This window comes from Neopelma chrysocephalum, unplaced genomic scaffold (genome assembly GCF_003984885.1).
Source record: "Neopelma chrysocephalum unplaced genomic scaffold, ASM398488v2 Primary Assembly neopelma1_62, whole genome shotgun sequence".
Lineage (NCBI taxonomy): Eukaryota > Metazoa > Chordata > Aves > Passeriformes > Pipridae > Neopelma > Neopelma chrysocephalum.
This window is the reverse complement of record NW_020897719.1, coordinates 6,152,518-6,177,181: the sequence shown is the minus strand read 5'-3', so window position 1 is coordinate 6,177,181 and position 24,664 is coordinate 6,152,518. Positions and strand designations below refer to the sequence as shown.

Here is a 24,664-nt window from a genome sequence, read left to right as displayed (position 1 = left end):
TTCAAAGAAATATTTCCTTGGAAATCTATTTTAGAAAATGTTGACATTTGTATTTTTCATTTTAATCATAATAAGAACAGATTCCAAAATGTCAGAATTTCCTACAGTACGGTAATTCTCTTTTCTGAGTCAATTGATGGTGGCCACAGCTGTATCTTCTTGGGACACCATATTCTCTTTCTGACATGAGATGTCACTGCTGGTCAGTGACATCTGTTTGAAGTCAGGAACGTCATTTTCCCAAGAGAGGGGCATCCAGTCAAAGTCTACTGTTAACTGTATTTACTCTACAGGATTCTAATGGCATAAGAAGTGGTACAGGTGGTAACTATTGACTGGTTTATCTCTAGAAGGAAGTGCAGATGGTGAATGAAATGGCCAACAAAGGGCAATATGAAAGGTAGGCACAAATCTACAATATGTGTTCCTATGATCTTGTTCACCAGGAACAAAAGTTTGAAAAGTAAAAGTCCCTTAAGAGAACTAAGAAATAAAGAATAGATGGCAATCTGCTATCCAAAGACATGTACTAGTAGACACTTTGATACACCCCAGCTCCATAGTGTCAATGTGTTTCTGCAACGCTCAGAAGATTCCACAAGAACAGAAATGTCCATGTTCAGTCCCCCTGCTGTTTTCCTTTCACTCTGATGCAGAACTGATGAACATCGTCAGTGACTTAGATCTTACCCTGATCTTGTGCAACATGAGTTAATAACACCTGAATAGAGCAAGAGCAGGAATATAAAAAGAGGTCACTGCTACCCACAGCAGTTTTAGATCTTTATTACAAAAAGATAAGCCATTCTTAACATGCAGAACATTTCTTTACAGTATTATCTTGATAAAATCTGGAATAACAGTATTATCTTGATAAAATCTGGAGAGTTGGGTACTTGTAGAAAAGTTAGTTTTCAATCACTGCTCAATTTGACCTACTTCTGTGAAATATGTAATTTGGAAGGTTATTAAATATCTGTAGAAAATGTTCTCTGTGATCATAGAGCTATAATGACTCATCATATACAATGACTTTTTGTGCCCATGGTGGTAGGGTGAAGGTACATGGGACCAGAATAAATCATGGGGCCTCTCTGAAGTGTTTAGTACAATATTTCATTATTTCAGGCAACAGTACCATTTGATCCCATTTTCACATTCAGTAACTTGTATTTAGCAAAATGCTAAATTTGCTTCAAGCAGTTGTAAAACAGATACCAAAGAAAAATACCCCAGATAGTTGAACTTTGGAATAATATGGTGTTGGCCATAAACACACATGATATTGTTGCACACACATGATGTTGCTATGATCTAGTTGAAAAAATCCTATTGATATCTAGTAAGATATTCCTTGGTGCCATTGGTTATGTGTTTTACATTGGTTGGTTGAAGGGATACTTAAAAGCAAGAATAATGTAATTCCTGGAATGCTATCCCATAATTTTAAATCTGGCACAACAGCTGGTTAAATTATGACTATAAAAATCATAGGTATAGGTGCAGTACTGAAAACAATTACTGGAAAGAGAAGTGATAACTGCCTATTTAATAGCAGAATCTGTTGTAAAACAAATAATTCTAAGCCAACGTGACTGAGACCAACAGTATGAGGTTTAACAAGGCCAAGTGTTGGGTCCTGCCCTTGGGTCACAACAACCCCATGCAGCGCTACAGGCTGGGGGTAGAGTGGCCGGAAAGTTGCCCAGCGGAAAAGAACCTGAGGATGCTGGTCAACAATCACTGAACATGAGCCAGCAGTGTGCCCAGGTGGACAAGAAGGCCAGTGGCATCCTGGCTTATATCAGAAATACTGTGGTCAGCAGGACTAGCGAAGCGATTGTTCCTCTGTACTTGGTGCTGGTGAGGTGGCACCTCAAGTACTGTGTGCAGTTCTGGGCCCTTCAATTCAGAAAGGATATTGAGGTGCTGGAACATGTCCAGAGAAGGGTAATGAAGCTGGGGAAGGGTCTAGAGAGTAAGTCATTGAAGGAGCAGCTGAGGGAGCTCAGATTATTTAGTATGGAGGAAATGAGGCTTGGGTGAGACCTTATCGCTCTCTACAACTACCTGAAAGGAAGTTGTAGACAGGTGGGGGTTGGCCTCTTCTGCCAGGCAACTAGTGATGGGATGAGAGGACATATCCTCAAGCTGCACCAGGGGAGGTTCAGTTTGGACATCAGGAAATATTTCTTCATGGAAAGGGTTATTGAGCATCAGAATAGACTGCTCAGGGAGGTGGTGGAGTCACCATCCCTGGACATGTTCAAGAAATGACTGGATGTGGCACTTAGTGCTGTAATCTAGTTGACAAGGTGATGATTGGTCAAAGGATAGGCTTGATGATCATGGAGGTCTGTTCCAACATTAATGATTCTATGGTTCTGTGAAAAGCCTGTAGGCAAAATGAGGAACTACCAAAACCGCAAAGGAGAAGGCTAGGGGTGATATACAGGTCCTATTTCAAACTACTGGGGAAAAAAAAAATCACTTTCATCAGAATTCACTGGCCTCATCCTTTTTCTTGACCTCTTATGCTGAGCTAATCATCATTTGATTATTAACTTGTGCTCAGGGTGGAGCACAGCAGTCAACCATCAGCACAACCTTCCACTAGAGGACCATAGAAGGTTTTTTTCTCTCATTAAGCATTGATAGAAAGAAATGGTAGTGTAACACTTAAACTATTTTGGAGGTTAGCACACTCACTGAAGGTATGGAGAAAGAAAGAAAGAAAGAAAGAAAGATTTAATTATTTTATCCTCATACAAATAATGCACAAATTTTCCAATTTCAGTTTCATAAAAATGTTTATCTGTACCTCTGATAGATCTTTTCTGTCCTATGTCATATGGGAAGCCCTTCTTCCTCCTTTTCTTATGTTTTTTGTATCTCATACCCCTCTTTTTGTAGTCCTTATTGTTTGGGTAATATGGTAATTCTAACAGAGGAATTACAATGCAGGTGATTGATTCCTCTCCCTCTGTTGTATATTGAGTTCAAGTCTACAAACCACACTCTGGCTTCCCCATCTAGGAAAGATAGTCATACCACTGTATGACTTTCAGACTATAGCAACTGATACTCATTACTGAGTTCCTGTCATAGCTCTGAGGTTCAGAAATTGCAGATACCCCTTAAATCATTCAAGATCAGTAGGAATGCCAAATGCTCACTACCTTCCAGTATCAGGCTGGTTTAATAGTCATAGTTGCTAACTTCGAGTAAGCTGGTTTAGAAAGGAATGGTTCTGTTCTCTGTTGCTGGTATTACACATGTGTGTATGCCTTTGTCTCCTTCAAAAGTATTCCATTGCCAAATCCTGCTGTATCTGCCTCCAAACACTCTCATGGTTTCCCTATAACCTTAAATGCTTAAAGAAGTCTTCATATTCTGCTTTTTCTCCTTATTAGTAGATGACAGGTCCTTCAGGGTGAATATCTTTTATCTGTTATTACAATTTTATGTCATCTCTATTGTATAGTTTATTCAAGGCCATATATAATTCTGTCCTCATGTGCTTAGACACACTGTTTAAAAATGCTTCTCTCATTCTCTGTTCAACACAACCTACCTTCACATGCTTTTCATGAATATTGTGTATAAATATTTCTTTTTTCTCTTCCATAATGTTTTTTTTAAGTCTTTCTTAACTTTAATTTATTTCTAGTGTGGCAGACCACAATCTTCCACGCTTTAAAATTCTTCCTGATAATGTGTTCTTAGACAGGTAGCTGCACACGCAATGACAGGAAAATGACAGAATCTGAGCCTGCCTATATAAACTTATTAAAATTAGGAAGTGGCATATACAAAGAACTTCATCATGGTCAGCAAAGTGATGCTTGAAAAGTTAGAGGACATTGCAATTAAGGCTGCTTGCAAGTACTCATTTGCCTTATTTTGGTTTTATGCCATGGGAAAGTTAATAACCTTAATTAATATGATTTTGTTTCTCTTGGTTTTTTTTCGTTTTTTGTTCTTTTTTTTTCCAATAGGACCCCTGTCTTATTTAGGGGACAGGATAGACTACTAACTAAAAAGTTTTTTCTATCTAAGAAGTTTTTGCTGGCAAGTTTGGACATCTTATTTACAGTAAAACACATCTTTATGGCCTAAAGATGGAACCATTAATTTTTTTCTTGTGTTTTTCATGGCATCCATCTGTACAATCTTACTAAATGCTTCAAAAAACCTAACTGAGTACCCACCAGCTCTCAGTTCCCCACAGATGGATTGTCTGGATTGCAGATTAGGCATGGCATGGAAGTACAGACATGTAAGTTGACCCTGTGCAGAGCCAACATGGATCCAGCTGGACATTAGGGCAGGTAGAGCACCCTGCTGTGGGTGCTGACTCCAAGACTAGCTCAGGCTCAGCAGCACGTGTCCTTGCAAACAATAAAAGCCATGAAAACCAACCTCATAGTATGCATGCTAGTAATGTGGGCAGTCAGTGCAGATGCCTCTGTACTGTGTCTTTGGAAGCAGAAGCACTGGTGACTGTAATGGAGAAGCAACAGCTGACCCGGCTCCACATCTGACTGCTTGGAGCCTATCAGGACTAATTGGCTTCATTGTCAATACCAGCCCTGCCAGAGCCAGGATATGAGGTGTCCCCATGCTGTGCAGGTTTCTCTATTGGCTAAACTATTGCACCAGTTTTCCCCCCTTCAGGATGCAATCAGTCATTCCTATCCCCAGACCCTCAGCTGCTTGTGAAGGCTGTGCTGTAAGCTCACTGGTGGTAAACAAAGAAACAAACAGCAAATGCTGAATATCCTGAAAAGGGTGTTATTTTTTAATACTGATAATTTAATTAGTCTGGCTCATAGCATGAATCCACATGCACAGTTGAATCAGCTTAAATGTAGCTTACTGAGTAGGTAGTAAAATATGTTATGGGCGAGGTTTCAAACATTCAGAAAGAGGATAGGTCAGGGACCTCAATTAACCAGCTTTACCATTGCGCACAGGGACAAAACAAGCTGTTCTCTAAGCAAGTCGCCTCAAATACAAAATTCAACCTAAATCATCAGAGTTCTTCGCAGAGCAGGGTTACTTTTGACTTTGTCATAGTTGTGAGAGCTGCCCACTTTGAACCTGATTTTCAAGTCAAACCTCTTGGAAAGAGGACTCAATAATTACCATCTATCTGGTAAAAGTTTAGCAGGAACTATTCAGTTGCCCTAAACAAGGAGAGGTCCTTCCTATTGCTACAATACAGGTCCTTGCACAGTTATCACTCTGTGATCTCATTAATACATATAAATATCTCAAAGGCAGGTGTCAAGAGGTTGGTGCCAGACTCTTTCCAGTGGTGCCCAGTGAAAGGACGAGGAGCAACGGCCATAAACTAAAACGTAAGAAATTCCCTCTTAACATGAGGAGGAACTTCTTTACAGGGGCAGAGCACTGGAACTGGTTGCCCAGGGAGTCTCCCTCTCAAGACATTCAAAACCCGCCTGGATGTGTTCCTGCTCTACATCACCCTGCCTTGGCAGGAGGGTTGGACTAGGCCATCTCCAGAGGTCAATTTCAACTCTAATTATTCTGTGATAAACAGGATTCATCTTCACCAACACTTTTTTTCTATTATTTCAGAAAAACAAGATGTACAAGTAAAGTAAATCTCACCATAGTATTCTAAATATCTTCACATCTGCGTGTTTGCCTATGTAACTTTAATAACATTGTTTCAGTACGTCTTTCTGTATAACTCTCTGGGTGGGGAATGAGGGGTGGGGAATGAGTGTATATAATGACTTTTGATCCGCAAATCATGGTATCATATTACTGTCATCAAGATGGGGCCCAATATCTCCTTATTCTCTATGTCTCCTTTCCATCCTATCCAAGGATCTGTTTTCTTCTTCTGCTATTTACATGCATATTTATTTTAAAATCTTAAATCTCCAAGATAAGAATTTTTCAGTTTTTGATTATGTTCAGTACATTCTTGAGTTGTGGGGGAGAAATTACTAATACCATTAAAATAATTTTTACAATAACTTCAAATGAATCTAATTTTTTCCTCCTGTCACAGTATGTTGTATTAATAAAGACAATGAAATGAGTTATGTTATATTGAGTAAGTAGCATAAAATGACAGATCACATTCTGTGTAATAGGTTATACAACTAAAAATTCAGCAAACAAAGTTTGGGGATGAAAAATGGCATTTAAAAACCCAAACCTTTTCTGGTGTTATTTCTCTAAGGTATTTTCTTTTTAAATTACTTACTCTATGCACAAGATTGTTACAGAATTTCTTCTGATTCTTTACTAAGTGTCATTATCTCAAGATCACTTTACTCTCTGCAGAAGTTTGGAAACATGACATTATTGTACTATAGACAGGCTGGAACAGTGATAGTATTTGATTCCACTCCCAAAAGAGCTAGTTCCTGGGGGAAAAAATTCCGTCAATGTCTCTTGATATAAACATACACAGCAACAAAGATACAAGCTTGAACTCAGGAAGTCCCTAAGCTTTAAATTGCTGAAAATGAGAACAATGCACTGGAATTGTCATTTGTTTGTGCTGGTTTCATACTTATTTTGCAAAAGCAGCCATCATTTGTCTGCTATTAAAAATTTGGGCTGACCAGATTTTTAGTCTGTCCCAGCATGGCTGTTGCATTATTTTGGTAAGTGCATTGCATTGTCATATACTGTCATCTTGTTTTTTCAAGGAAAGTCAGTAGAAATATAAATATTTGACTCTTACAAGATTTGCAGTGAAGTCTGTTTCTCTGAAATATGTTTCCTTAAAAACGATTGTTGTATTAGAACATTAGCTTGTTCTCTTTATTACCTGATATGAATGCAATTAACTTGTGTACCATACTAGTAGCAGCATCAGTGGACAAAGATATACTTCAGTACAAATGAAAAAACTCTCAGTAGCCCACATATCCTAACTTACCCTGAATTTTCTTTCAGCTGATGTAAAATGCAACCTAGAAGTTTAAAGGCAATAAAACATAAAACAGGAATACAAACAAGTTTACCGATGACACAAAGCTGAGAGGAGTGGCTGATACCCCAGAGTGTTGTGCAGCCCTTCAGAAGGACTTCAGCAGGTTGAAGAGATGGGCAGAGAAAAACTGTCTGAAATTTAACAAAGGCAAATGCAGATCCTACAACTTGGGAAGAATAACCCCAGGCACCAGCACAGGCTGGTGGCTGACCTTCTGGAAAGCACCTCTGCAGAGAAGGACCTGGGAGTCCTGAACAAGCTGTCCACGAGCCAGCAGTGTGCCCTGGTGGCCAAGAAAGTCGATGGTATCCTGGCCTGTATTAGGAAGAGCACTGCCAGTAGGTCAAGGGAGGTGATCCTGCCCCTCTGCTCAGCCCTCCTGAGGCCACATCTGGAGTGTTGTGTCCAGTTTTGGGTTCCTCAGTACAAGAGAGACAGGGAGCTGTGGAGGGCAACAAAGATGCTTAAGGTACTGGAGCATCTCTCTTATGAGGAAAGGCTGTTCAGCTTCAAGAAGAGATAACTGAGAGGGAATGTCATCAATATCTACAAGTATCTGAAGGGAGGGTGTCAAGAGGATGGATCCAGGCTCTTGTCAGTGGTGCCAAGCAATAGGACGAGAGGCAATGGGCAGAAATAAATGCACAGGAAGTTCCACCTAAATAAGAGGAACAACTTTCCTGTATGAGTGACTGCGCACTGGAACAGATTGCCCGGAAAGGTTGTGGAGTCTCCCTCACTGGAGATATTCAAGAATCATCTGGACAGAATCCTCTGCAATGTGCCCTAGGATGATCCTGCTTGAACAAGGAGGTTGGACCAGATGACCTACTATGGTCCCTTCCAACCTTACCCATTCTGTGATTCTGTGGAGTTCAGTGTTCCACACAATGGAGGAGGCTGAGATCCTCTGCAGACAGAAATGCATTACGCAGCATATATATACAACACAATATAGGTTATATATTGTTTACAGGTAATTTTTTAAAATATATGACTAGGCCTAATGACTGAGATAACTCAATGGGACGAATAAAATCGCTGGACACAATGTAAGAAACCACTTGATGTGGCAGTGGCACAGCAAAGAGCAAAAAAATTTACAGGCAGTGACATGTGGCTGTCTGTGTCCACAGATGTATAAGAGGGAATTATGGGAAAGATGGTCAATTTTGCAGATAATGAGGGTTCAGTGATGTTTTAGGGATTAAATTCCTCAAAGGTCAGCAATGCCTAATGCAAAGGTATTAATGCTAACACATAAGACAGGGAGCACCAGCAACAGGCATACTGAAACTGGGACCAGTGGTGGTACAGCAAGTGTGAGCAGGTTGTTTCTTTGGGACTGGGGGTAGGAAAAGGGAAGTTGTAGTGGTTTGAGACCCCTAAAATCCAATTCCCAAGTCCAAGCCCCTCTCCTACATCTCACCCCAGTGTGAGATGGGTTTTCCAGACACAAGACAAGACTCAATATGGGGGGAAGGGAATTATATTACAATCACTATACAAATAAATATTATAATACATTATATATACAATCTTAACTAACTCTTCTATGATAAATCAGTATTTACATTGGGTCAAATCTCTTCTCCCTCCAATAAAAGTTCAGAAGGGAAGAAGGAAAAGATCCTTTCCACTTATGAGCAGCAGTGTCTCTCTTCTTCCATGCAGCAGCTGTAGCTGGATTGTTGCAGCTGGATTTTTGTAGCTGGATCTCTTTCCAATACACACAAGGGGGGTCTCATCTCACCCCTCTCGGCTCTTCGACTCCAATCGAAGGTCTCTCTTTTCCGTGGGTTGCAGGGACAGGCTCGCTTCACCACATCATATCACGAAGTGCAGGGGTCTTTGTGACGGTCCTTTTCCTCAGGGGATTCAAGCTCCCTTGAGTCAGAATATTAGGGCAGCTTTCAGTTGAAAGTCTTTGCCTCAAGCGTTCCATCAGAGCTCCTGTGCTCTACCTCAGGCTGCCAGCTTGGCAGCAGCAGTGAGGGGACAAGGTCACCCTCCGCATTCCATCTGGCTGTCCCAGTCCAGCTCCAGGACGTCTTTGAGCTTCTTAGCTCCTCTCTCCGGTACTGCTGCATTCCAAGACTCCCCTCAGGTGGGAGTCCACCACCTTCGCCTCTCTAGGAGGTCTCAGAGGGGTTTTGGGGAATTTTGGATTCAGTTCTTACCCCAAATTCTCTCTCTGTAGAGCTTAGTCTTGCTCTGTCACTGGCTCTCTCTCTCCTTCAGACATCTCTCTGTCTCTCTGCTTAGCTGCATGCTTGTTTTCTTATCTCCTTGGCTTTCTGCCATAGCCTCTGCTCAGTGCTGTCTCTGCTGCCGCCTTTCCGTCTTCTGCTGCCCACTCTCAGTGGAGAAAGACTCCCAGCTTCTCAGTCACAGACCTCGGTCCAGTTTAACACTGTTTCCGAGTTTCTATGACCCCAGATGGGGGCTGGGGTGCCATGGCCCCCCAGCGGGGGTCCTGCCCCCTCTCCTCGTGGTCTCAGAACATGGCCATTTCTTCTCCAACAACTACATCATCCTTCTTTTCTGGTCTGGTGTGATATGTTTAAATTTTGCAGGGGCACTGATTGGGTCAACACCAAGAGAGACACCACCCTCTCGGGGGTTACCATTTTTTTAACTCCAGGGGGAAAAACACTTTTTTTCCCCACCATGGAAGTACAGAGGTGGTGAAAAAGGGGGTCAAAACGCAGGAAAACAGAGAACAAAGTCTGCACATTTCAACAATTGATACTGCTCTTAGGGTCACATGAGTGTTGAACCTATTTGTGCAGTGAAGAGGATGGGAATGGTCTCCCTGGCTTGCAAGGTTAAAACCTGGACTTGATGGATTGTGGGGTCTGATGTCACTACATCAGTGCCTGTTTGAGCCTGGCAGGCAGCTGTTATGATCCATTTATAAAGAGATGTCTCTGCTTAAATTAAGATGCAAACGAGACCATGTGGCAAGTCAATAGTATGGATTTTATTTAACAGTAAATGCGAGGTGGAGAGATAGAAGGAAATAGAAGAAGGAGTGGGGGGAGAGAAAGAGACAGGTTAAGTAGAAAGATATCACCACCCTGTGGATTCTGTGGCATCCTACTGGTCCTTCTTCACCCTGGTCTTCTCAGAGTTGGCATCCCAGAGTCATTCTTCTGGGGTATCACCTTTATACAGTCCAAGTTCTGGGTATCCATGGGGTGTAGATGCCATTCTCATAACTTGAGATGGCATGTGTAACTTGTTTCCTTTACCACTGCTTGACACTGCAAACTTTTGTCCAGACAGGTTACCCAGATCTGCCTCACTAGGCCTGAAATTAGCATCTTTCTGTTGTTGCTGTCTGAGTTTATCTCAACTTCCCACAGTCCACACAGTGGGAATTTTTTGTCCAGTGGTTTATCTTACAGCAAGTTCCTTCCATCGCTTTGACAGTGTTTTGGGACAAGAAACTGCATTCTTTAACTCCTGACAGTGGTATCAGCATTTTCCCAATAATTCCTAATAGAAGTAATTGGTAAAATATTCAGTAAAAACTTCTTTGGGGCCAGTGGGAAGTAGAAAGTGGAGGCAACAATGTCTTTTTCCACTTGCTAAATAAATGATCTGGCTAAATTGCCTTTTTATTTACCACTTGCTTGATGGTGTCTTCAGTTCATTTTTCTAGTATTGCTTTCTGCAGAAATTCATTGCAGTAAATAATGTTGTGGGTTTTTTGCAGGTTCTAAGTTAAAGCCCTTGTCATTTTCTAAAATTCACATCTCATAGACTGAAGTCAGATAAAATGGTATGCTCATATACCTACAATTTTCATATGCACCCATCCTCAGTATATACACAGAAAACACAGATGAGTATCAGCTGCAGTAGTTTTCAAAAAAGTTTTCAAAATCGAGACCTTCAGTATTGTATGCTTGCATACAATGACCTGACTAAATATAGATTTGTCTATGTATTCCAGGTTATATTATATTAAATAATCTACAATCCAATCCCTTCCCTCTTCTCAAACTAAGACAGTGACAAGCACCTGTATTTCCCCATATTTGCCTGCACTCTTACTATTTTCTTGATTCATCATTCCTATAAGAAAATAATTACTTCAAACTTCCAGATTTCAAGAGCTACTGGCAACCACCACTTGAAAGATTACTAAAATATAATCACATATAACCATAATTCTACTGGATATTTGATACTTTATGTCAATTAACAAATGAAGATTAAAGATATGTGCATAGGAAAACAGAGTAAATTCACAACCCTGTGCTACTCAATAGTCAGATTCTAAATTGCATCAGTACACATGAATACCTTTTTTCACAGGCTTTTCTTCTCTGGTTTAATTGAAAAGGCTTGGAGAATGTTTGTTGTGCGTGTAAATTGTGAAGGTAGTGATAGAATATTGGTGATATTTTTATGCTGAGCATGGCAGTGATTTTTTCATTGACCAGCTGCAAGGCATTTTTTTTCGCTAGGTGCTGCAGAGTGCCCGCAAAGCACAGTTGATAGCCTTTTCACATCCATCTAGGATCTACTCTGGCATTGCTTTCTTTGTTACAACTTAGGGACTTTTCACAGCAAAACTGTGGCCCAAAATGGTCTTATTGTCATTCAGTTCCTGTTCTTAAAGTTGTGTTTCTTCTCTCCCTCCTTTGCTCTTTACTGTGGGAATACTTGACATCCTTTCTATGGAGTTGCTCTTTTCATGCCAACAGAGAAAATAGACTTGGCAGGTAGTTTGGCAACAATTGTTCATATCCAAACAGTAATTGAATTTTGTTTGCTGTCATAATGGAAGAAGCCAACACCATTCCGACAATGGGCACCAAATTACATTACTCATTTCATTGCTTATGCTCCAATCCACTTATCTGGATATAAAACTCTACAAGTTACATAGGTGGGAAGGAGAGAGAGAAGGAAAAGACTGAGGACTCAACATGACTGTGACTATATGAGGTGGCTTGCTGCTGTCAGATTAAGAACCAGAGCTGTTTAAACTCTTTTTCACATCCTTTCCCAAGAAAATACACTGTGCTTTGGTTTCAGACAAGCATTTTTTGCTTGTTTCATATTATCAACTCCACAATTTTCAGGACAATAATTTCAGATTACTGTCCAGGGAACCTATCTGCAATATTTATTTATCAATGGGCCAGACACTCCATTTTGGCAACTGTGTGGAACACCAGCTGGGAATTGTGCTCAGTTTTTCTTAATCAAAAGCAGTGTAATTGGCTCTGTATGTAACACAAGAGACACTTTTGTGTCTATTACAATATGACACTTGCCACCAAGATTTTGAGAGTGGCACTTCTGACACTTCTTTCAGATGTGAATAAGAATAAAACAGGGAGTCTGACAGTCCTATTCCCCCACCCCTAGTCCCTATAGTATATTTAATCCCTGCTAGGTGTGTTGTTTCAATAAATTAACAGGGACCACCAGAGACACAGCTAGAGGGAGGAGAGCAAACTGAAGTCAGGACACACATTTCAGTGTCATGCACACTTCTGCACAAGTGGATGCAAATGGATCCTACCTACATCCATGGGTGAGAACAGAACAGCCTGAAAAGAGGAAGAGTACTGAGAGGAAAGGTAATAATCTCTCAAGTGCTGACAGACTCTGAAAACTTGTCATCCTGCTCTCTCCTCAAGAATGGAAGACTCAGATCCTGCTGAGTGTGTGTAAGGCCACCAGGCTATGCCGGTGCCAACGAGGGGGCTGTGCAGCTCAGTCCATATCCAAGGTGCCAGTGGCAGCTGTGCAGAGACACCAGCTCTGCATGTGCTGCTGAGGAAACCTGGGACCTGTGAGGGACTCTCTGCACACCTGCTCAGAGGCCACTGTCACACCAGTGCAGCTCCCTGGTGAGTGAACAGCTGGGCTGGACTGAGAGTGACGATGTGTGCTGCAGTGTCTGTGTGATAGTGTGTGCCTGTGGGGGTGAGAACAGGGGGGAGGAAATAAGCAAATATACCATGCAAATATCTGCTTTTAATAATGCTACCTTAACTCCTTCAATAGTAACGATCTAACAAAATATATTCCAATAAATATTTTTGTGATCTGTTTCTCCCCCCAACTCTTTTTTCTATCAATGAAGGGGGGAATTTGAAACACACACACACACATTTTGTTATGTGTACAAGAGTTAAGGGTTATTTGCTACAGTAAGCATGACTACTAGAAAAGATTTTAGGAGTTTTGGGGTAGCTTTCCAACGCTTTGTAGAAGAAGTCACACTATTGAAAGGAAAAGTTTCAGGTTAGCACTATAAGTGACTTAATATTGTGAGTTAGAATTTAACTGACTTCACTGAGATTGAAAGGAAGTCATTTAGGACAAGAATTGCTGGTAAGTGTAATGGATGCATTACAAGCTGGTTTCAATTTCCTTTATTGAAGAAGTTGTAAAAGCAATGCCATTTCAAAGCAGACTTTTTGCATTTGGACCAAATTAAGAGGCCATCCTGTGTTTTCTTCTAACATATCAGTGCTTGGTCACTTTTGAAATCATTTGGCCTTTGCAACTGTCAATAGTAAAACAAAGGGCAGTTACTAGTGAATGAAGCAGTAGGCTTATTTTGGACAGTACAGTATACCAAATCCATCTTTCTTTAGAAGAAAATGACCTAGTTATATCTGAACATGAAACTGTGATTTCTGTGTGAACCACAGGATTAAAGAGTGCTGTTTTCCTTTTTCTTATTATCTTCAGTCTTCAGGGTTCCTAAACTGCGGGTGAGGATGAAGTTGACCTGTGAGGCCAATCTATTATCCCCGTCAATTCAAGGAAACCTCTGAGAAAAACTTGAAAAATATTGGTACTCTCTATTCTCTTTGAGACACAGAAGAGAGAAAGGCCTCAAAAGAATTGAAAGTCCTTTTTGTTTTTTAAATCTGTAAGGCAGTAAATTTACCAAAATCCTGGAGAAAATTGTTGCAAAATTAGACCCCATGAATTTAAGAGAACTTGCCAAAATGCTTCAGATGAATCAGAGCCCCTTGTGTCTGTAGAAACTTCTGTATAATTCATGAGGTTTTGTAAAATATGCAAATAATTTTATGAACTTATTTTGCCTCTTGAATTTTTTTCTTTGTTTTTTTTTTCTTTGACAAACTGTATTTGATCTTATTCTGGAGAGTGTCAGAGGCATTCACCTTTTCCCTTGAAGCCTGCTGCACTGGCAGCTCCAGAGGAGGGGAAATATTCCAGAAGTCTTCTGAAAAGGAAACATAACTGTCAGACAATGAAATGACCCCTGGAACTTGAAACTACCGTACAGGGCAATTGAGAGTAGGTAGAAATACAGCATCTCAAAAACCTGTAGATCTAAGATGCCCTTACTGATAGGGTACAGGAAATTTAAGGTGAGAAACTGAGTGTATCCTGGTATTCTCTCCACTCTCCATTAAGATTAGTCTAATACACCGATGCAGGTCTTCCTACTGTCTGAGATGGGATCTTCTTTGGTGGGAGCATGTTCTCAGCCTTTGCTTTTCTTCCCATCTCTCTCCCCAGCATTAGCTACTGGCCTGACCTCTATGGTCCAGGAGCCTTCTCCCCTCCCCTGTCCCCAGTGCCATGCAGCTACTCAGTTCCTGGGTGGCATTCCACCTTTGTTTCCTTTAACCTTTTTTTTTAAATTAGGCAAAATTTGTTCATTTGATCGTGATTTGTGACACATTGCTACCAAAGTGGGAAGATAATATGCATTTCAGGAAAACTGCACCATTCTGCCTTCTGAAAAAACCTAGTTGTGTAAGAAATCATAGAAAAGCTGTGCTGTGATCTTCTGCAAATGACTCAGTCTCTCCTCTCCTTTACAGGTGTTGGAGAAGGTATTAGGGGCTGAAAACTGATGTTGCAGCAAGCCCTGAAAGCATAGCTATACTCGGTAAATAAGAATACTTTGCATAATTTAATGCAAACATATGAGTGAATCTAATCATGGACAGAAAAATGGTACACTGCAAAATAGCTAATATTTTCTTGGTTTCAGTGCATTTCAGTTAGATAAGTAAGGCATTAATAATTATTAAGCTGCTTTTCTGTTGAATGTGTCGAAAAAAATCCCTTGGACCTGGATCTACAGATAAAGCTCTGGCTGATTTCAGGAGGACTTATACATCTCAGTACCTCAAATGCTTGTTCAGATTGAAAATAATGAAAAGAGACTAAAAATAAAAGTATTTGTTTTGTTATCCTCTTAAAGACCATTCTAATTATTGAAGATTGAAAAGGGTTTTAATTCTAATTTAGGAAAAGCAGGCAGACTTGTCAATAAGGAATGACTGTCTCTACTTAGCAGTGAGATTTTTCTTGTTTTTTTGTTCTCTTTGTAATATTTGATTTTTCTCTCTTTACAATATTTATACTCATGAGTTTCCTGAAAGGTGGAGAAGTGCACTGTCACTATTTTACACATCAGGAACTGAAGGGTATAGAGACAAAGAGGCAGATCTAAGCATTTTAGCAGCAATATTTTAACACCTGCCTTTATCATATAGAGCTAATTTGTCATCCTCAGCACTACATTCAGCATATTTGTTGCCTGTTTGCAATTACTTGACACTAAAGAATAGATTCCTTTGACAAGTTGCATGTTGAACAAAAAAAAAAAGTGTCTAATAAAAACATTTAAAGATTTTAGTGCCCATAACTTAGTTGTTTATCAGGACTTACAGACTCTAGTTAGACATCCCGCAATAGTCACTGGAGAAAAACAGGAACTTACAAAATATGTTTCACTGGACCAAAAGAAGATGTCTATTTCTCTCGGTTTCTTTCCAGGGTCCTGAGAATGACAAGTTCAGATGTGGACAACTCCTGTGTAAATACCAGGGTGAAGCCTGTCAAAGTCCACACCAGTTCGGCTGGATTGTTAAGCTTATCAGAGTTTGAGTTGATGGGCATGCAGGGAAAGATAGACAGGGTTTAGGCACCCGCTTGTGCATTTACCCCAACTGAAATGCCTAAAGCACATGTCTAGAGCATGTGGCTGAGAAGGTTTTACGACTGGATTTCCTGAGCTGTTGTGTTAAATGGCAAGTTTGAGGCTACATATTTTCTACAATAATTAAGGGAGACATAATCCATTGTAGTGTTGGATTAGGTCCCCTGTGACTCCTCACAGTCTTGATTTCGGTCTCCTATGAGTAATAGGTTACAGTTTTCTTCCACTGTCTTGGCTCTGGGCCTCTGTTGACTAAGGGGCAAAAAAGGTCTCTTAAGTCTTTTGTGGACCAAGTCATTGCCTCAGAAGTTGCAGAAGATCTCGTCCATGTTTTACCTGGTCTTCAGCTGAAATCTCCGGATCTCTGGAGAGATTGGCATGGTGGCTGTTCAAGCAGATCACAGCAGTCTTTGACACACAACCTAGAGCTGTTTTGCTTGGCCGGACAAATACAGCCTGTGGACAGTGATGTTTGCCCTGCAAACACAGACCTCACACAACTCACAGCTCAGTCCCACTCATCCAGTTTACATTAGCCAATTCAGATGGCCCCTGGAAATAGGAAGCTCACTGTGATCATGGCTGACAGCTCCAGCTCCTACACGTGGCAATTCCTCTCCTCAGATTGCTGCTTCCATATGGTGTTGCAAATCTGAGCATTGTGGTCTTCCTGAGGGGGACTATTTATTGTTTTCTGAATAAGGTGTTACCTTATTATCTAGCTCCTAATGGATTTAAGTAGTCAGTTCCGGGTGGGGACATGCAGTGAAGTCTCCTTTGTTCAGGTGGGTAGGTTTTGTGTGCCATTGTGGGAATTCACTCAGAGCCTGGCTGCAGTTCATGAGACAAAAAAAATTAAAAATCTGTGGCTTTATGAGTGTTATGCTTTACAAGTTCAGCACAGTCTGTTCATTACATTTGTATAGGTAGAATGGTGTTGAGTAATTGGCAGAACAATAAAAGATTGAGTCCTAGATTTTCTCTCTGACTGTTCAGAATTACAAACTCTGATTTTTATAATGGAATCCTGAAAGTCTTCCATGAATGTTTCACCCAGTATAATGTATATATTCAGACCCTGAATAGAAAACATACACAGATCTATAAGAGCTTCTAACCTGCAGCAAACTTCACAGCTAGAATATAAATGGAAAGCATCTTCAAAAAGGACATGAAATTATGTGGATTAATTTTAAAAATCAATTAATGTTCAGAGATAACATTTTGCAATACCTTACGTGTTACTACTGACTTTATAATAGTTCCTGTATTCCTTTTTGCTCTGCAAGTTGACATAATGTGGTATAATATTTATGTTTACAATAATTCTCCTGATTTTGGTTTACAATTTTTTTTTTGCCAGCTACAGTTATTGGTTTGAAATATAGAAAGGCAAAATAATGAATATCAAGAAGCAGTAGGATGTCACAGCTTACATTAGAATTTAGACAATCTTTTCTTTAATCGTAATTAAACTCCCTAACACGACTGAACATTGAAAAAAAGAATCCTATCAGATCTATACAAGGTGATACTCAAAAATAAAAATTACACAAAAGTGCAAATCTACTTCAATCAAACACCTCTTTACCTCTTTTAAGTTCACAAGATAGCCTTAAGTTGAGGAAGAATTTTCAGAAATCAGAAGTTGTCAAAACAAATCCCTGCAAAGCCTGGCTTATTACTAGCCTTTGGAAACAATTAGACTGTTGTTGAGAGGGCTGTACTGTAACTGTCAGTCTGGGAGAAGCCTCAATATACTAATGGAAAATGCATTTTAAGTATAGACGTATAATAAAGACATCATCTTTGTTTATATGACAGGCATAGATGCAGTCATTCAGTGTGTACATTCTTATGCATGACTGCACATGTATATTTACATAAAAGCGATCATTAAATTGGTGGTTTGCTGGTTTTGTTCCTCTCTTTTTCTTATACAGAAGAAGTGAAATCCCACTTAGATGCTGACAGTATAAAGGGTGCATACAAACATCCTTCAGGAGGGTTAATTTTATTTTTTTTGGATTTTGATTTTTCAGTATCTTTGCCTATCACAAATGAAGCCATGTATCATTTATTTCTTGTACCTTCCTCCACACACTATATAATAATAGATTTATTTTTGTCCAGCTTCATTTCAGATAGCCTTTTTTTTTAATGTAACTTATTACTATAGAAAGATTTAGAGTATTTTTTTAGATAGAAGATTGCCTAAGTGAGAAAATTATGGTTTCTCATACACATTGTAAGAGATCTGGGTTGGAACAGAGATTTCTGTCATACAGTATGATAAAGCCTAATTGCTCATATCGTGTTGAATAATACTTCTTTTATGATTTCTTGAGAGGAAACCATCACAAGCATCAAAAATAAGGATGGAACAAACCTATACAGTTGTTCACACAGCAGCCATTCTTAGCAGTTTCTGGAGGGAGGGGGGCCTTGTTTCTCCTCCAAAACCAGCACCTGTAGAAAAACCACCATGGGAGAAAGGAAAAAACATCTGTACTGAAGAGAAGGAATAAGAAAAGGTGTGATGCATGCATGGAGAGAAATTAGGGTACCAAATTTGAGACAGTGGTTCTCAAAAATTCTGCACAGATACCAACTATGCCCTGAAGCATCTAAATTCTATAGAAACACATTTTTCTCTCTACATGAAAATATGTATTTGAATTGGTAAAAAACATCCAAGCAGAGAAATGTCATCTTTATCCTACAAAACATAAGAATTTTTTAATGTATATTCCCCTATAATTCTCACATCGATGATGCTTAATCTTACATTTTAACTAATGCAGATGTCACCATTGAATCATTGAATTAAGACTAGACTACAGGTTTATCTTCCCCAGAGTAAGTGTCCTAGCCACCAGGAAATAATCTTGCTCCAATGGATAGCTGCATAAAAGCTGTTCTACCTCTGAAACAACATCCTTTCTCCCCTATACATATGTAGATATATCTTCCATTCTCCTCTCCCTCGTATTTCCTCTACTTCCACCAGAAGAATCAGCAGTGGTGACTGAGAAAACCCCAAGCACACTCTCAACTTTTTACAAGGAAATGCTGAAAACTGAAATACTTTCAGTCCTAAAAGGAAAGAGAAATTATATTTTCCTGAAGGACTGCTCTAAACTCAGACCAATTACTTAAAATAGTGCATCAAGCACCAGGAAATTCTTTTCTGTCCTTTTGAAAGTCAGAAGCAAAATCTGCTCTCGTTTTGAAAAAAACAGGACCATATGGAGTAGAGCTTTCTTTTCTAGTCTTTGGAATGAAAAATCTTGGGAAAGAAAATTACTTTCACTACCTAAGCTTTATAGATGGGTAGGATTTAAACCATACCAATATTCTCAGCATTGTGATATATTAATTTGGACCCCTCTGTATCCAAGATACAGGTCTTTTTTAACACGGTTCTGAGATACAGAAGTCACATATGGACCTGCATGCTATGCTGCAGCATTGAGTATCTGAAGCTTCAGGACTGAACTCTGAGCATTAGAACATTGACATCTCTTTGGACAGAGAAGGACAGTTGTCGGGACAAAAGTTGAAGGAATGGAAAAGAAGAATGAAACAGACTACAAAGACATAGTTGCAGGTTAACAGAGAGAATAAAGGTAAGGGAAAAGAGAAAACAAAAAAAAAGAGGACTGCTTTTCCTTGAAAGAAGAAGAAACAGTGTGTTGTATTCCTAGAGTTGCTTTGTCATTCCTAATAGCTAGAAAAATATGTGGTCTTAGAGGACTGTGAAATGTCTCTAGTTTACCATTAGAAAGGCCATTTCTTTCTGCCCTTTTTTTTTATTTGTTTGTTTGTTTGTTTTGATTTGGTTTGGTTTGGTTTTTGGTTTTTTTAGGGTGGGAAGGGTTACACACAACACAGAATCACAGAATATGCCAAGTTGGAATGAACTCACAAGTCCAACCCTTAGCCCTGCACAGGCCCATCCCCAAGAGTTACACCATGTGCCTGAGAGTATCATCCAAATGCTTCTTGAACTCTGTCAAGTTTGGTGCTGTGACCACTTCCCTGGGGAGCCTGTTCCAGTACCAAAACACCCTCTGGGTGAAGAACCTCTTTCTAATATCTAACCTAATATCCCCTGACACAACTTCAGGCCATTCCCTTGAGTCCTGTCACTGGTCACCACAGACAAGAGATCAGTGTTTGCCCCTCCTCCTCCTCTCATGAGAAAGTTGTAGACTGCAATGAGATCTCCCCTCAGTCTCCTCTTCTCCAGGCTGAACAGAACAAGTGACCTCAGCTGCTCCTCATATGGCTTCCCCTCAAGGTCCTTCACCATCTTCACTGCCCTTCTTTGGATGGTCTATAAGAGCTTAATATCTTTCTGATATCATGGTGCCCAAAACTGCTACAATATTCAAGGTGAAGCCGCACCAGTGCAGAGCAAGATGGGACAATCCCCTCCCTCGACCAGCTGGTGATGCTTTGCCTGATGCCCCCCAGGACATGGTTGGCCCTCCTGGCTGCCAGGGCACTGCTGACTCTTATTCAACTTTCCACTGACCAGGAACCCCAGGTCTCTTTCTGTGGCACTGCTTTCCATCATCTCCTTCCCCAGTCTGTATGAACATCCCAGGTGCAGAATCCGGCACTTTCCCTTGTTGAACTTCATCTGGTTGCCCAGTCCTTTAATTTGTCGAGGTCTCTCTTCAGGACCTCTCTGCCTTCAACGGAGTCAAAAGCTCCTCCCAGTTTTGTGTCTGTAAACTTGCTTAGTATCCCTTCCAGTCCTTCATCCAAGTGATTTATGAAGATGTTGAAGAGTAGAGGGCCTAAGAAGAGGTTCCCTGTGTAACCTCACCAGTGACAGATCACCAGTCTGATGTTACCCCATTCACTGTTACCCTCTGCGCTCAACCCATGAGCCAATTGCTCACCAACTACATGTTGTGTTTATCTAGCTGTGTGCTGAACACCTTGTCCAGAAGGTTCCTGTGAGAGACAGTATCGAAAGCTTTACTGAAATCCAAAACATTACATCAACTGGCTTCCTTTAATCAGCTAGGTAGGTTACCTTGTCATCAAATGAAATCAGGTTTGATAAACAGGACTTTCCTTTCAGGAAGCCATGCTGGCTGTGACTGATGACAGCCTTGTCCTTCGAGTGTTTTTCAGTACCGCCCAGAATAATCTTGTCCATAACTTTACCAGGTACTGAAGTGAGACTCACAGGTTTGTAGTTTCTGGCGTCCTCCTTCTTGCCCTTCCTGAAAATTGGGACAATGTTCACCAGCTTCTGTTCAGCTGGGACCTCTCCAGATTCCCAAGAGCACTCAAAAATCATCAAGAGAGGTTTTGCAATGACATCAGTGGGCTCTTTGAGGATTATGGGATGAATCCCATCAGGTCCCATAGATTTGTAGGGATCCAGCTGGAGCTGCAGATCCCGCACAATTTCAGGGTCAACTGGGAGTTGATCATTTTCACAGTCATGGTCCTCCAGCTCAGGGTACTGAGACCCCTTTGGTCTGTCATCCGTGTTGAAGACAGAGGCAAAGGAAGCGTTAAATACCTCTGCCTTGTCTCTGTCCCTGTTTGTGAGATGACCATCCTCATCCTGGAATGGACCAATGATATTTCTATACTGCTTATTGCCATTAATATATTTGAAATAGCTGATTTTATTGTCCCCCACATTTCTAGCTGACTGCAACTCCAGTAGAGCTTTGGCCACACTAATTTTCCCCCTACGGCAGCAAGCAACATCTCTGAATTCTTCCCATGTCACTTGAACTTGCTTCCACTGTGCATACAACTTCCTTTTTTGCCTTATTTCCAAGACAATGTTCCTGTTCAGCCAAGCCAGCCTTCTACCTCTTCTGCTTGACTTCTGACATTTGGGAATTGCCTGCTCCTGTGCCCTTAGGAGGAGATGTTTGAAGAGTGAACAGCACTGGTTAACTCCAACACCTGCAAAAACATTTTCCCAGGGGACCTTACTCACTAAGTCCCTGAGAAGACTGAAGTTTGCTCTCTTCATGTCCAGAGCTGGAGTTTTGTTGGCCCTTTTCCTCCTGTTAACAGAGATTTGAAATGCCATTGCTTTGTGGTCACTGTGGTCAAGACGGCCTCTTATTTTTCTCTTATGACTATCTGTTCCCTAAAATTTTGGCTTCTGTGTAGCTCCAGTGCCTCTTAGGAGCAATTACGGACTGAAACAATTGGCTGCTTTCTCCCCTTCCAAGTGAAGCTAAACTGTATCAGCATTTCTGCTCTCCCATCAGTTATGCTCAGACTGCAAGGAGAGTGAAAATTGAAAGTGGAAGTGCCTCCAGTTCACATTATGAATTCCCAATGTGCCTGGGGTGGTGACAGCAGAAAAAGAGAGGGAAACACAGAAAAGGTAAGAAAGTCTTTAAAAATAGGAGAAGATGTGTTCTCGTGCTCAAAAAGAAGAAATGACCTTCCCACGGCAGCAAAGTCTTGAGCACTTCAGTCCTTGGAGGCTGGGAAATCCATGTGAGGAATATGTACAGCTGCCAGAATTGTCAGGAATGTGGGTCCTGGCCATTTATCTGTGTTTCCTAGATGTCTGGAAATCTACTGGATTTCTGCTAACTGTGATGATCTGCCAGCAAAAGTGGCAGTATTAGCAGAAACAAGAAGGAATTGATGATTGCTGGAGCAAGAGACAGTGCCCAAAGAATAGTCTCCTTTTGGGACTCAAAAGGAGATGTAGATGTTGTACACGATGTGTAAAAGGCTAAGCTGGCATTTTCTTGATGCTGCCAAGTATTTATTCAGTCTATAGAGATCCTCTCATGTGCAATGTTATGGTCTAACTTCCTCTTTGAGCAGGGGCACAGGCATGCACTGGCAGGGCAGGAAAACAAATCAAACATGAAGTCTATTGCACATGTAGAAGAAATTAACGACTGTCATTTTTCTGCAGAAAAATATTGCTTTTTTGTGTGTTCTTAAAGATGTCCTTTCTGTAAACTTCAGATGGATTTTTTTTCAATTTTAGAACAAATCTTCAAGCTTCATTACCTTATTGTTTTAAAACAATCCAAGACACAGGCAAGAAATCTATATTTTTAAATAAACATATGGCTGGTAATACATTATTATAATTTTATTTTGTTCTGTGTTTCTTTAACAAAGAAAATCAGTAATGTTCCCAGTGTTTTTCTTGTCTAACTTATGAGTATCAGCTTTCAGCTACTGCTGCATCTCTCAGAGAAGACCTAGGCTTTACATTATTTTGAGTGAAGGACCATGGAAACATTGGAGTCCATAACAGCAAAGTCCAAAATTAAAGATATCACATAAATTTTTTATGTATGCAAACCATTACATTCTTTAATAGACTAAAAATATTTTGCTAATGGGAATATGTACAGGTGCCCCCATGTTACAATTCAATGAAGTATGTATTGAAAAAGCTTTCTTGAAATACTTCTATTGAAGTAATTCTGCAAGTGGCAGATGGCAATACCCAGTGGACTACAGCCTGTTAAGTCCTGTAGGACTTAATTATGTTGCATTGTGAGGAAAACAAACTTGAAGAAGTTCTGTGTTTCACTTTTTTTTTGTAAAGTATGTCATGAGCCACCTTTCATTCCCAGTTCTCATCCTTACTCTAAATGGTGTGCTTTGATTATATCATGTCTGAATATGTTATATATACATTTAATTTGTCTCTTTTTTCTAGTCAGAAAAAAATAATTTGCAAAAAATTAATTTTTCAAAACAAATTATTGTTTTTATATTTCAATAAAAGCACATACTAGAGTAAATGGCCCCATTACCGTGAAAAATCTTATTTTGATATAATTCCACATGAATTCAGCCAGAATGTCAGACATAGTCAAGGATTTCTTATATCTGCCAGATACAGGGCAAAGTCTAAAGCTGTGCAGTCCTTCCTAGCCCCTCATACAAGATTGATTTTAGGATTCTGCTATCCAAGAATCTTCTGAGAACTACAAATATTTTCTTCCATTTTAATTCATGTGTATTTTTAACTACAATATTCTCAAAAAAGAAAAAAAAAATCAAGGATGTATTTGTATTCCAGTGAATCTATTAGACTTGGCACTGATTTGAATGACTGTAAAGAGAGGCCTCCAACTGGGAGCATTTTATGCCTATTTAGAAAGCAGCTTCACATTGTTAGAAGAGTGATCATTAAGGGACCTATATAAGGCAGCACACAATGCTCTAAGCTTGGCATGAAATAACAGGACAGCCAACATTTCAATCCTAACATGTCCCTTACAGGCATTTACCCTTATAATCTTTGATTTCAGTTGTATGATCATTATGATAAGCACTCCCTGGAGTGTAGGCACATTAAATGTGGACAAAGATAAGTTTTAAAACAGAATTATCAGTATAAAGCAGAGAATAATAAAGGGACAATAAGTCAAGACTGAGAAATCTAGGCATGTATTGATTTAGAAGCTAGAATTGCCTCCACCTGGGACTGAAAACTTGTAACAACTGTATTCAGAAGACAACAGAAACAAAAGCATAAAAATATACTTTTGAATGCCCAGGATGCTTCAGGAAATTAATTTCAAAAAATTTTCTATAATTTTTAAAAGGTATTAATTTTATACACTTTTATTAAGTAATTCATGCAATTGATCCATTATGGGTGATACTGGTTCCACCTTGTCTAATTACCTATTGCTGAGAGTGACTAGTAATGGAATATTATGGAGAGAAAGTAAGAT

At 39.9% G+C, this 24,664-nt stretch overlaps 1 long non-coding RNA gene across 1 annotated transcript in view; it reads left to right on the top strand.

The window, feature by feature from the left end:
• Positions 1-348: 348 nt before the first annotated feature.
• LOC113967017 overlaps positions 349-24,664 on the top strand; it is a 34,090-nt gene continuing 9,774 nt past the window's right edge. Inside the window, exons 1-4 of the long non-coding RNA XR_003534055.1 lie at positions 349-400; positions 12,646-12,858; positions 14,821-14,888; positions 15,785-16,094. This is a non-coding gene — a long non-coding RNA (uncharacterized LOC113967017). The remainder of the gene's footprint in view (positions 401-12,645; positions 12,859-14,820; positions 14,889-15,784; positions 16,095-24,664) is intronic.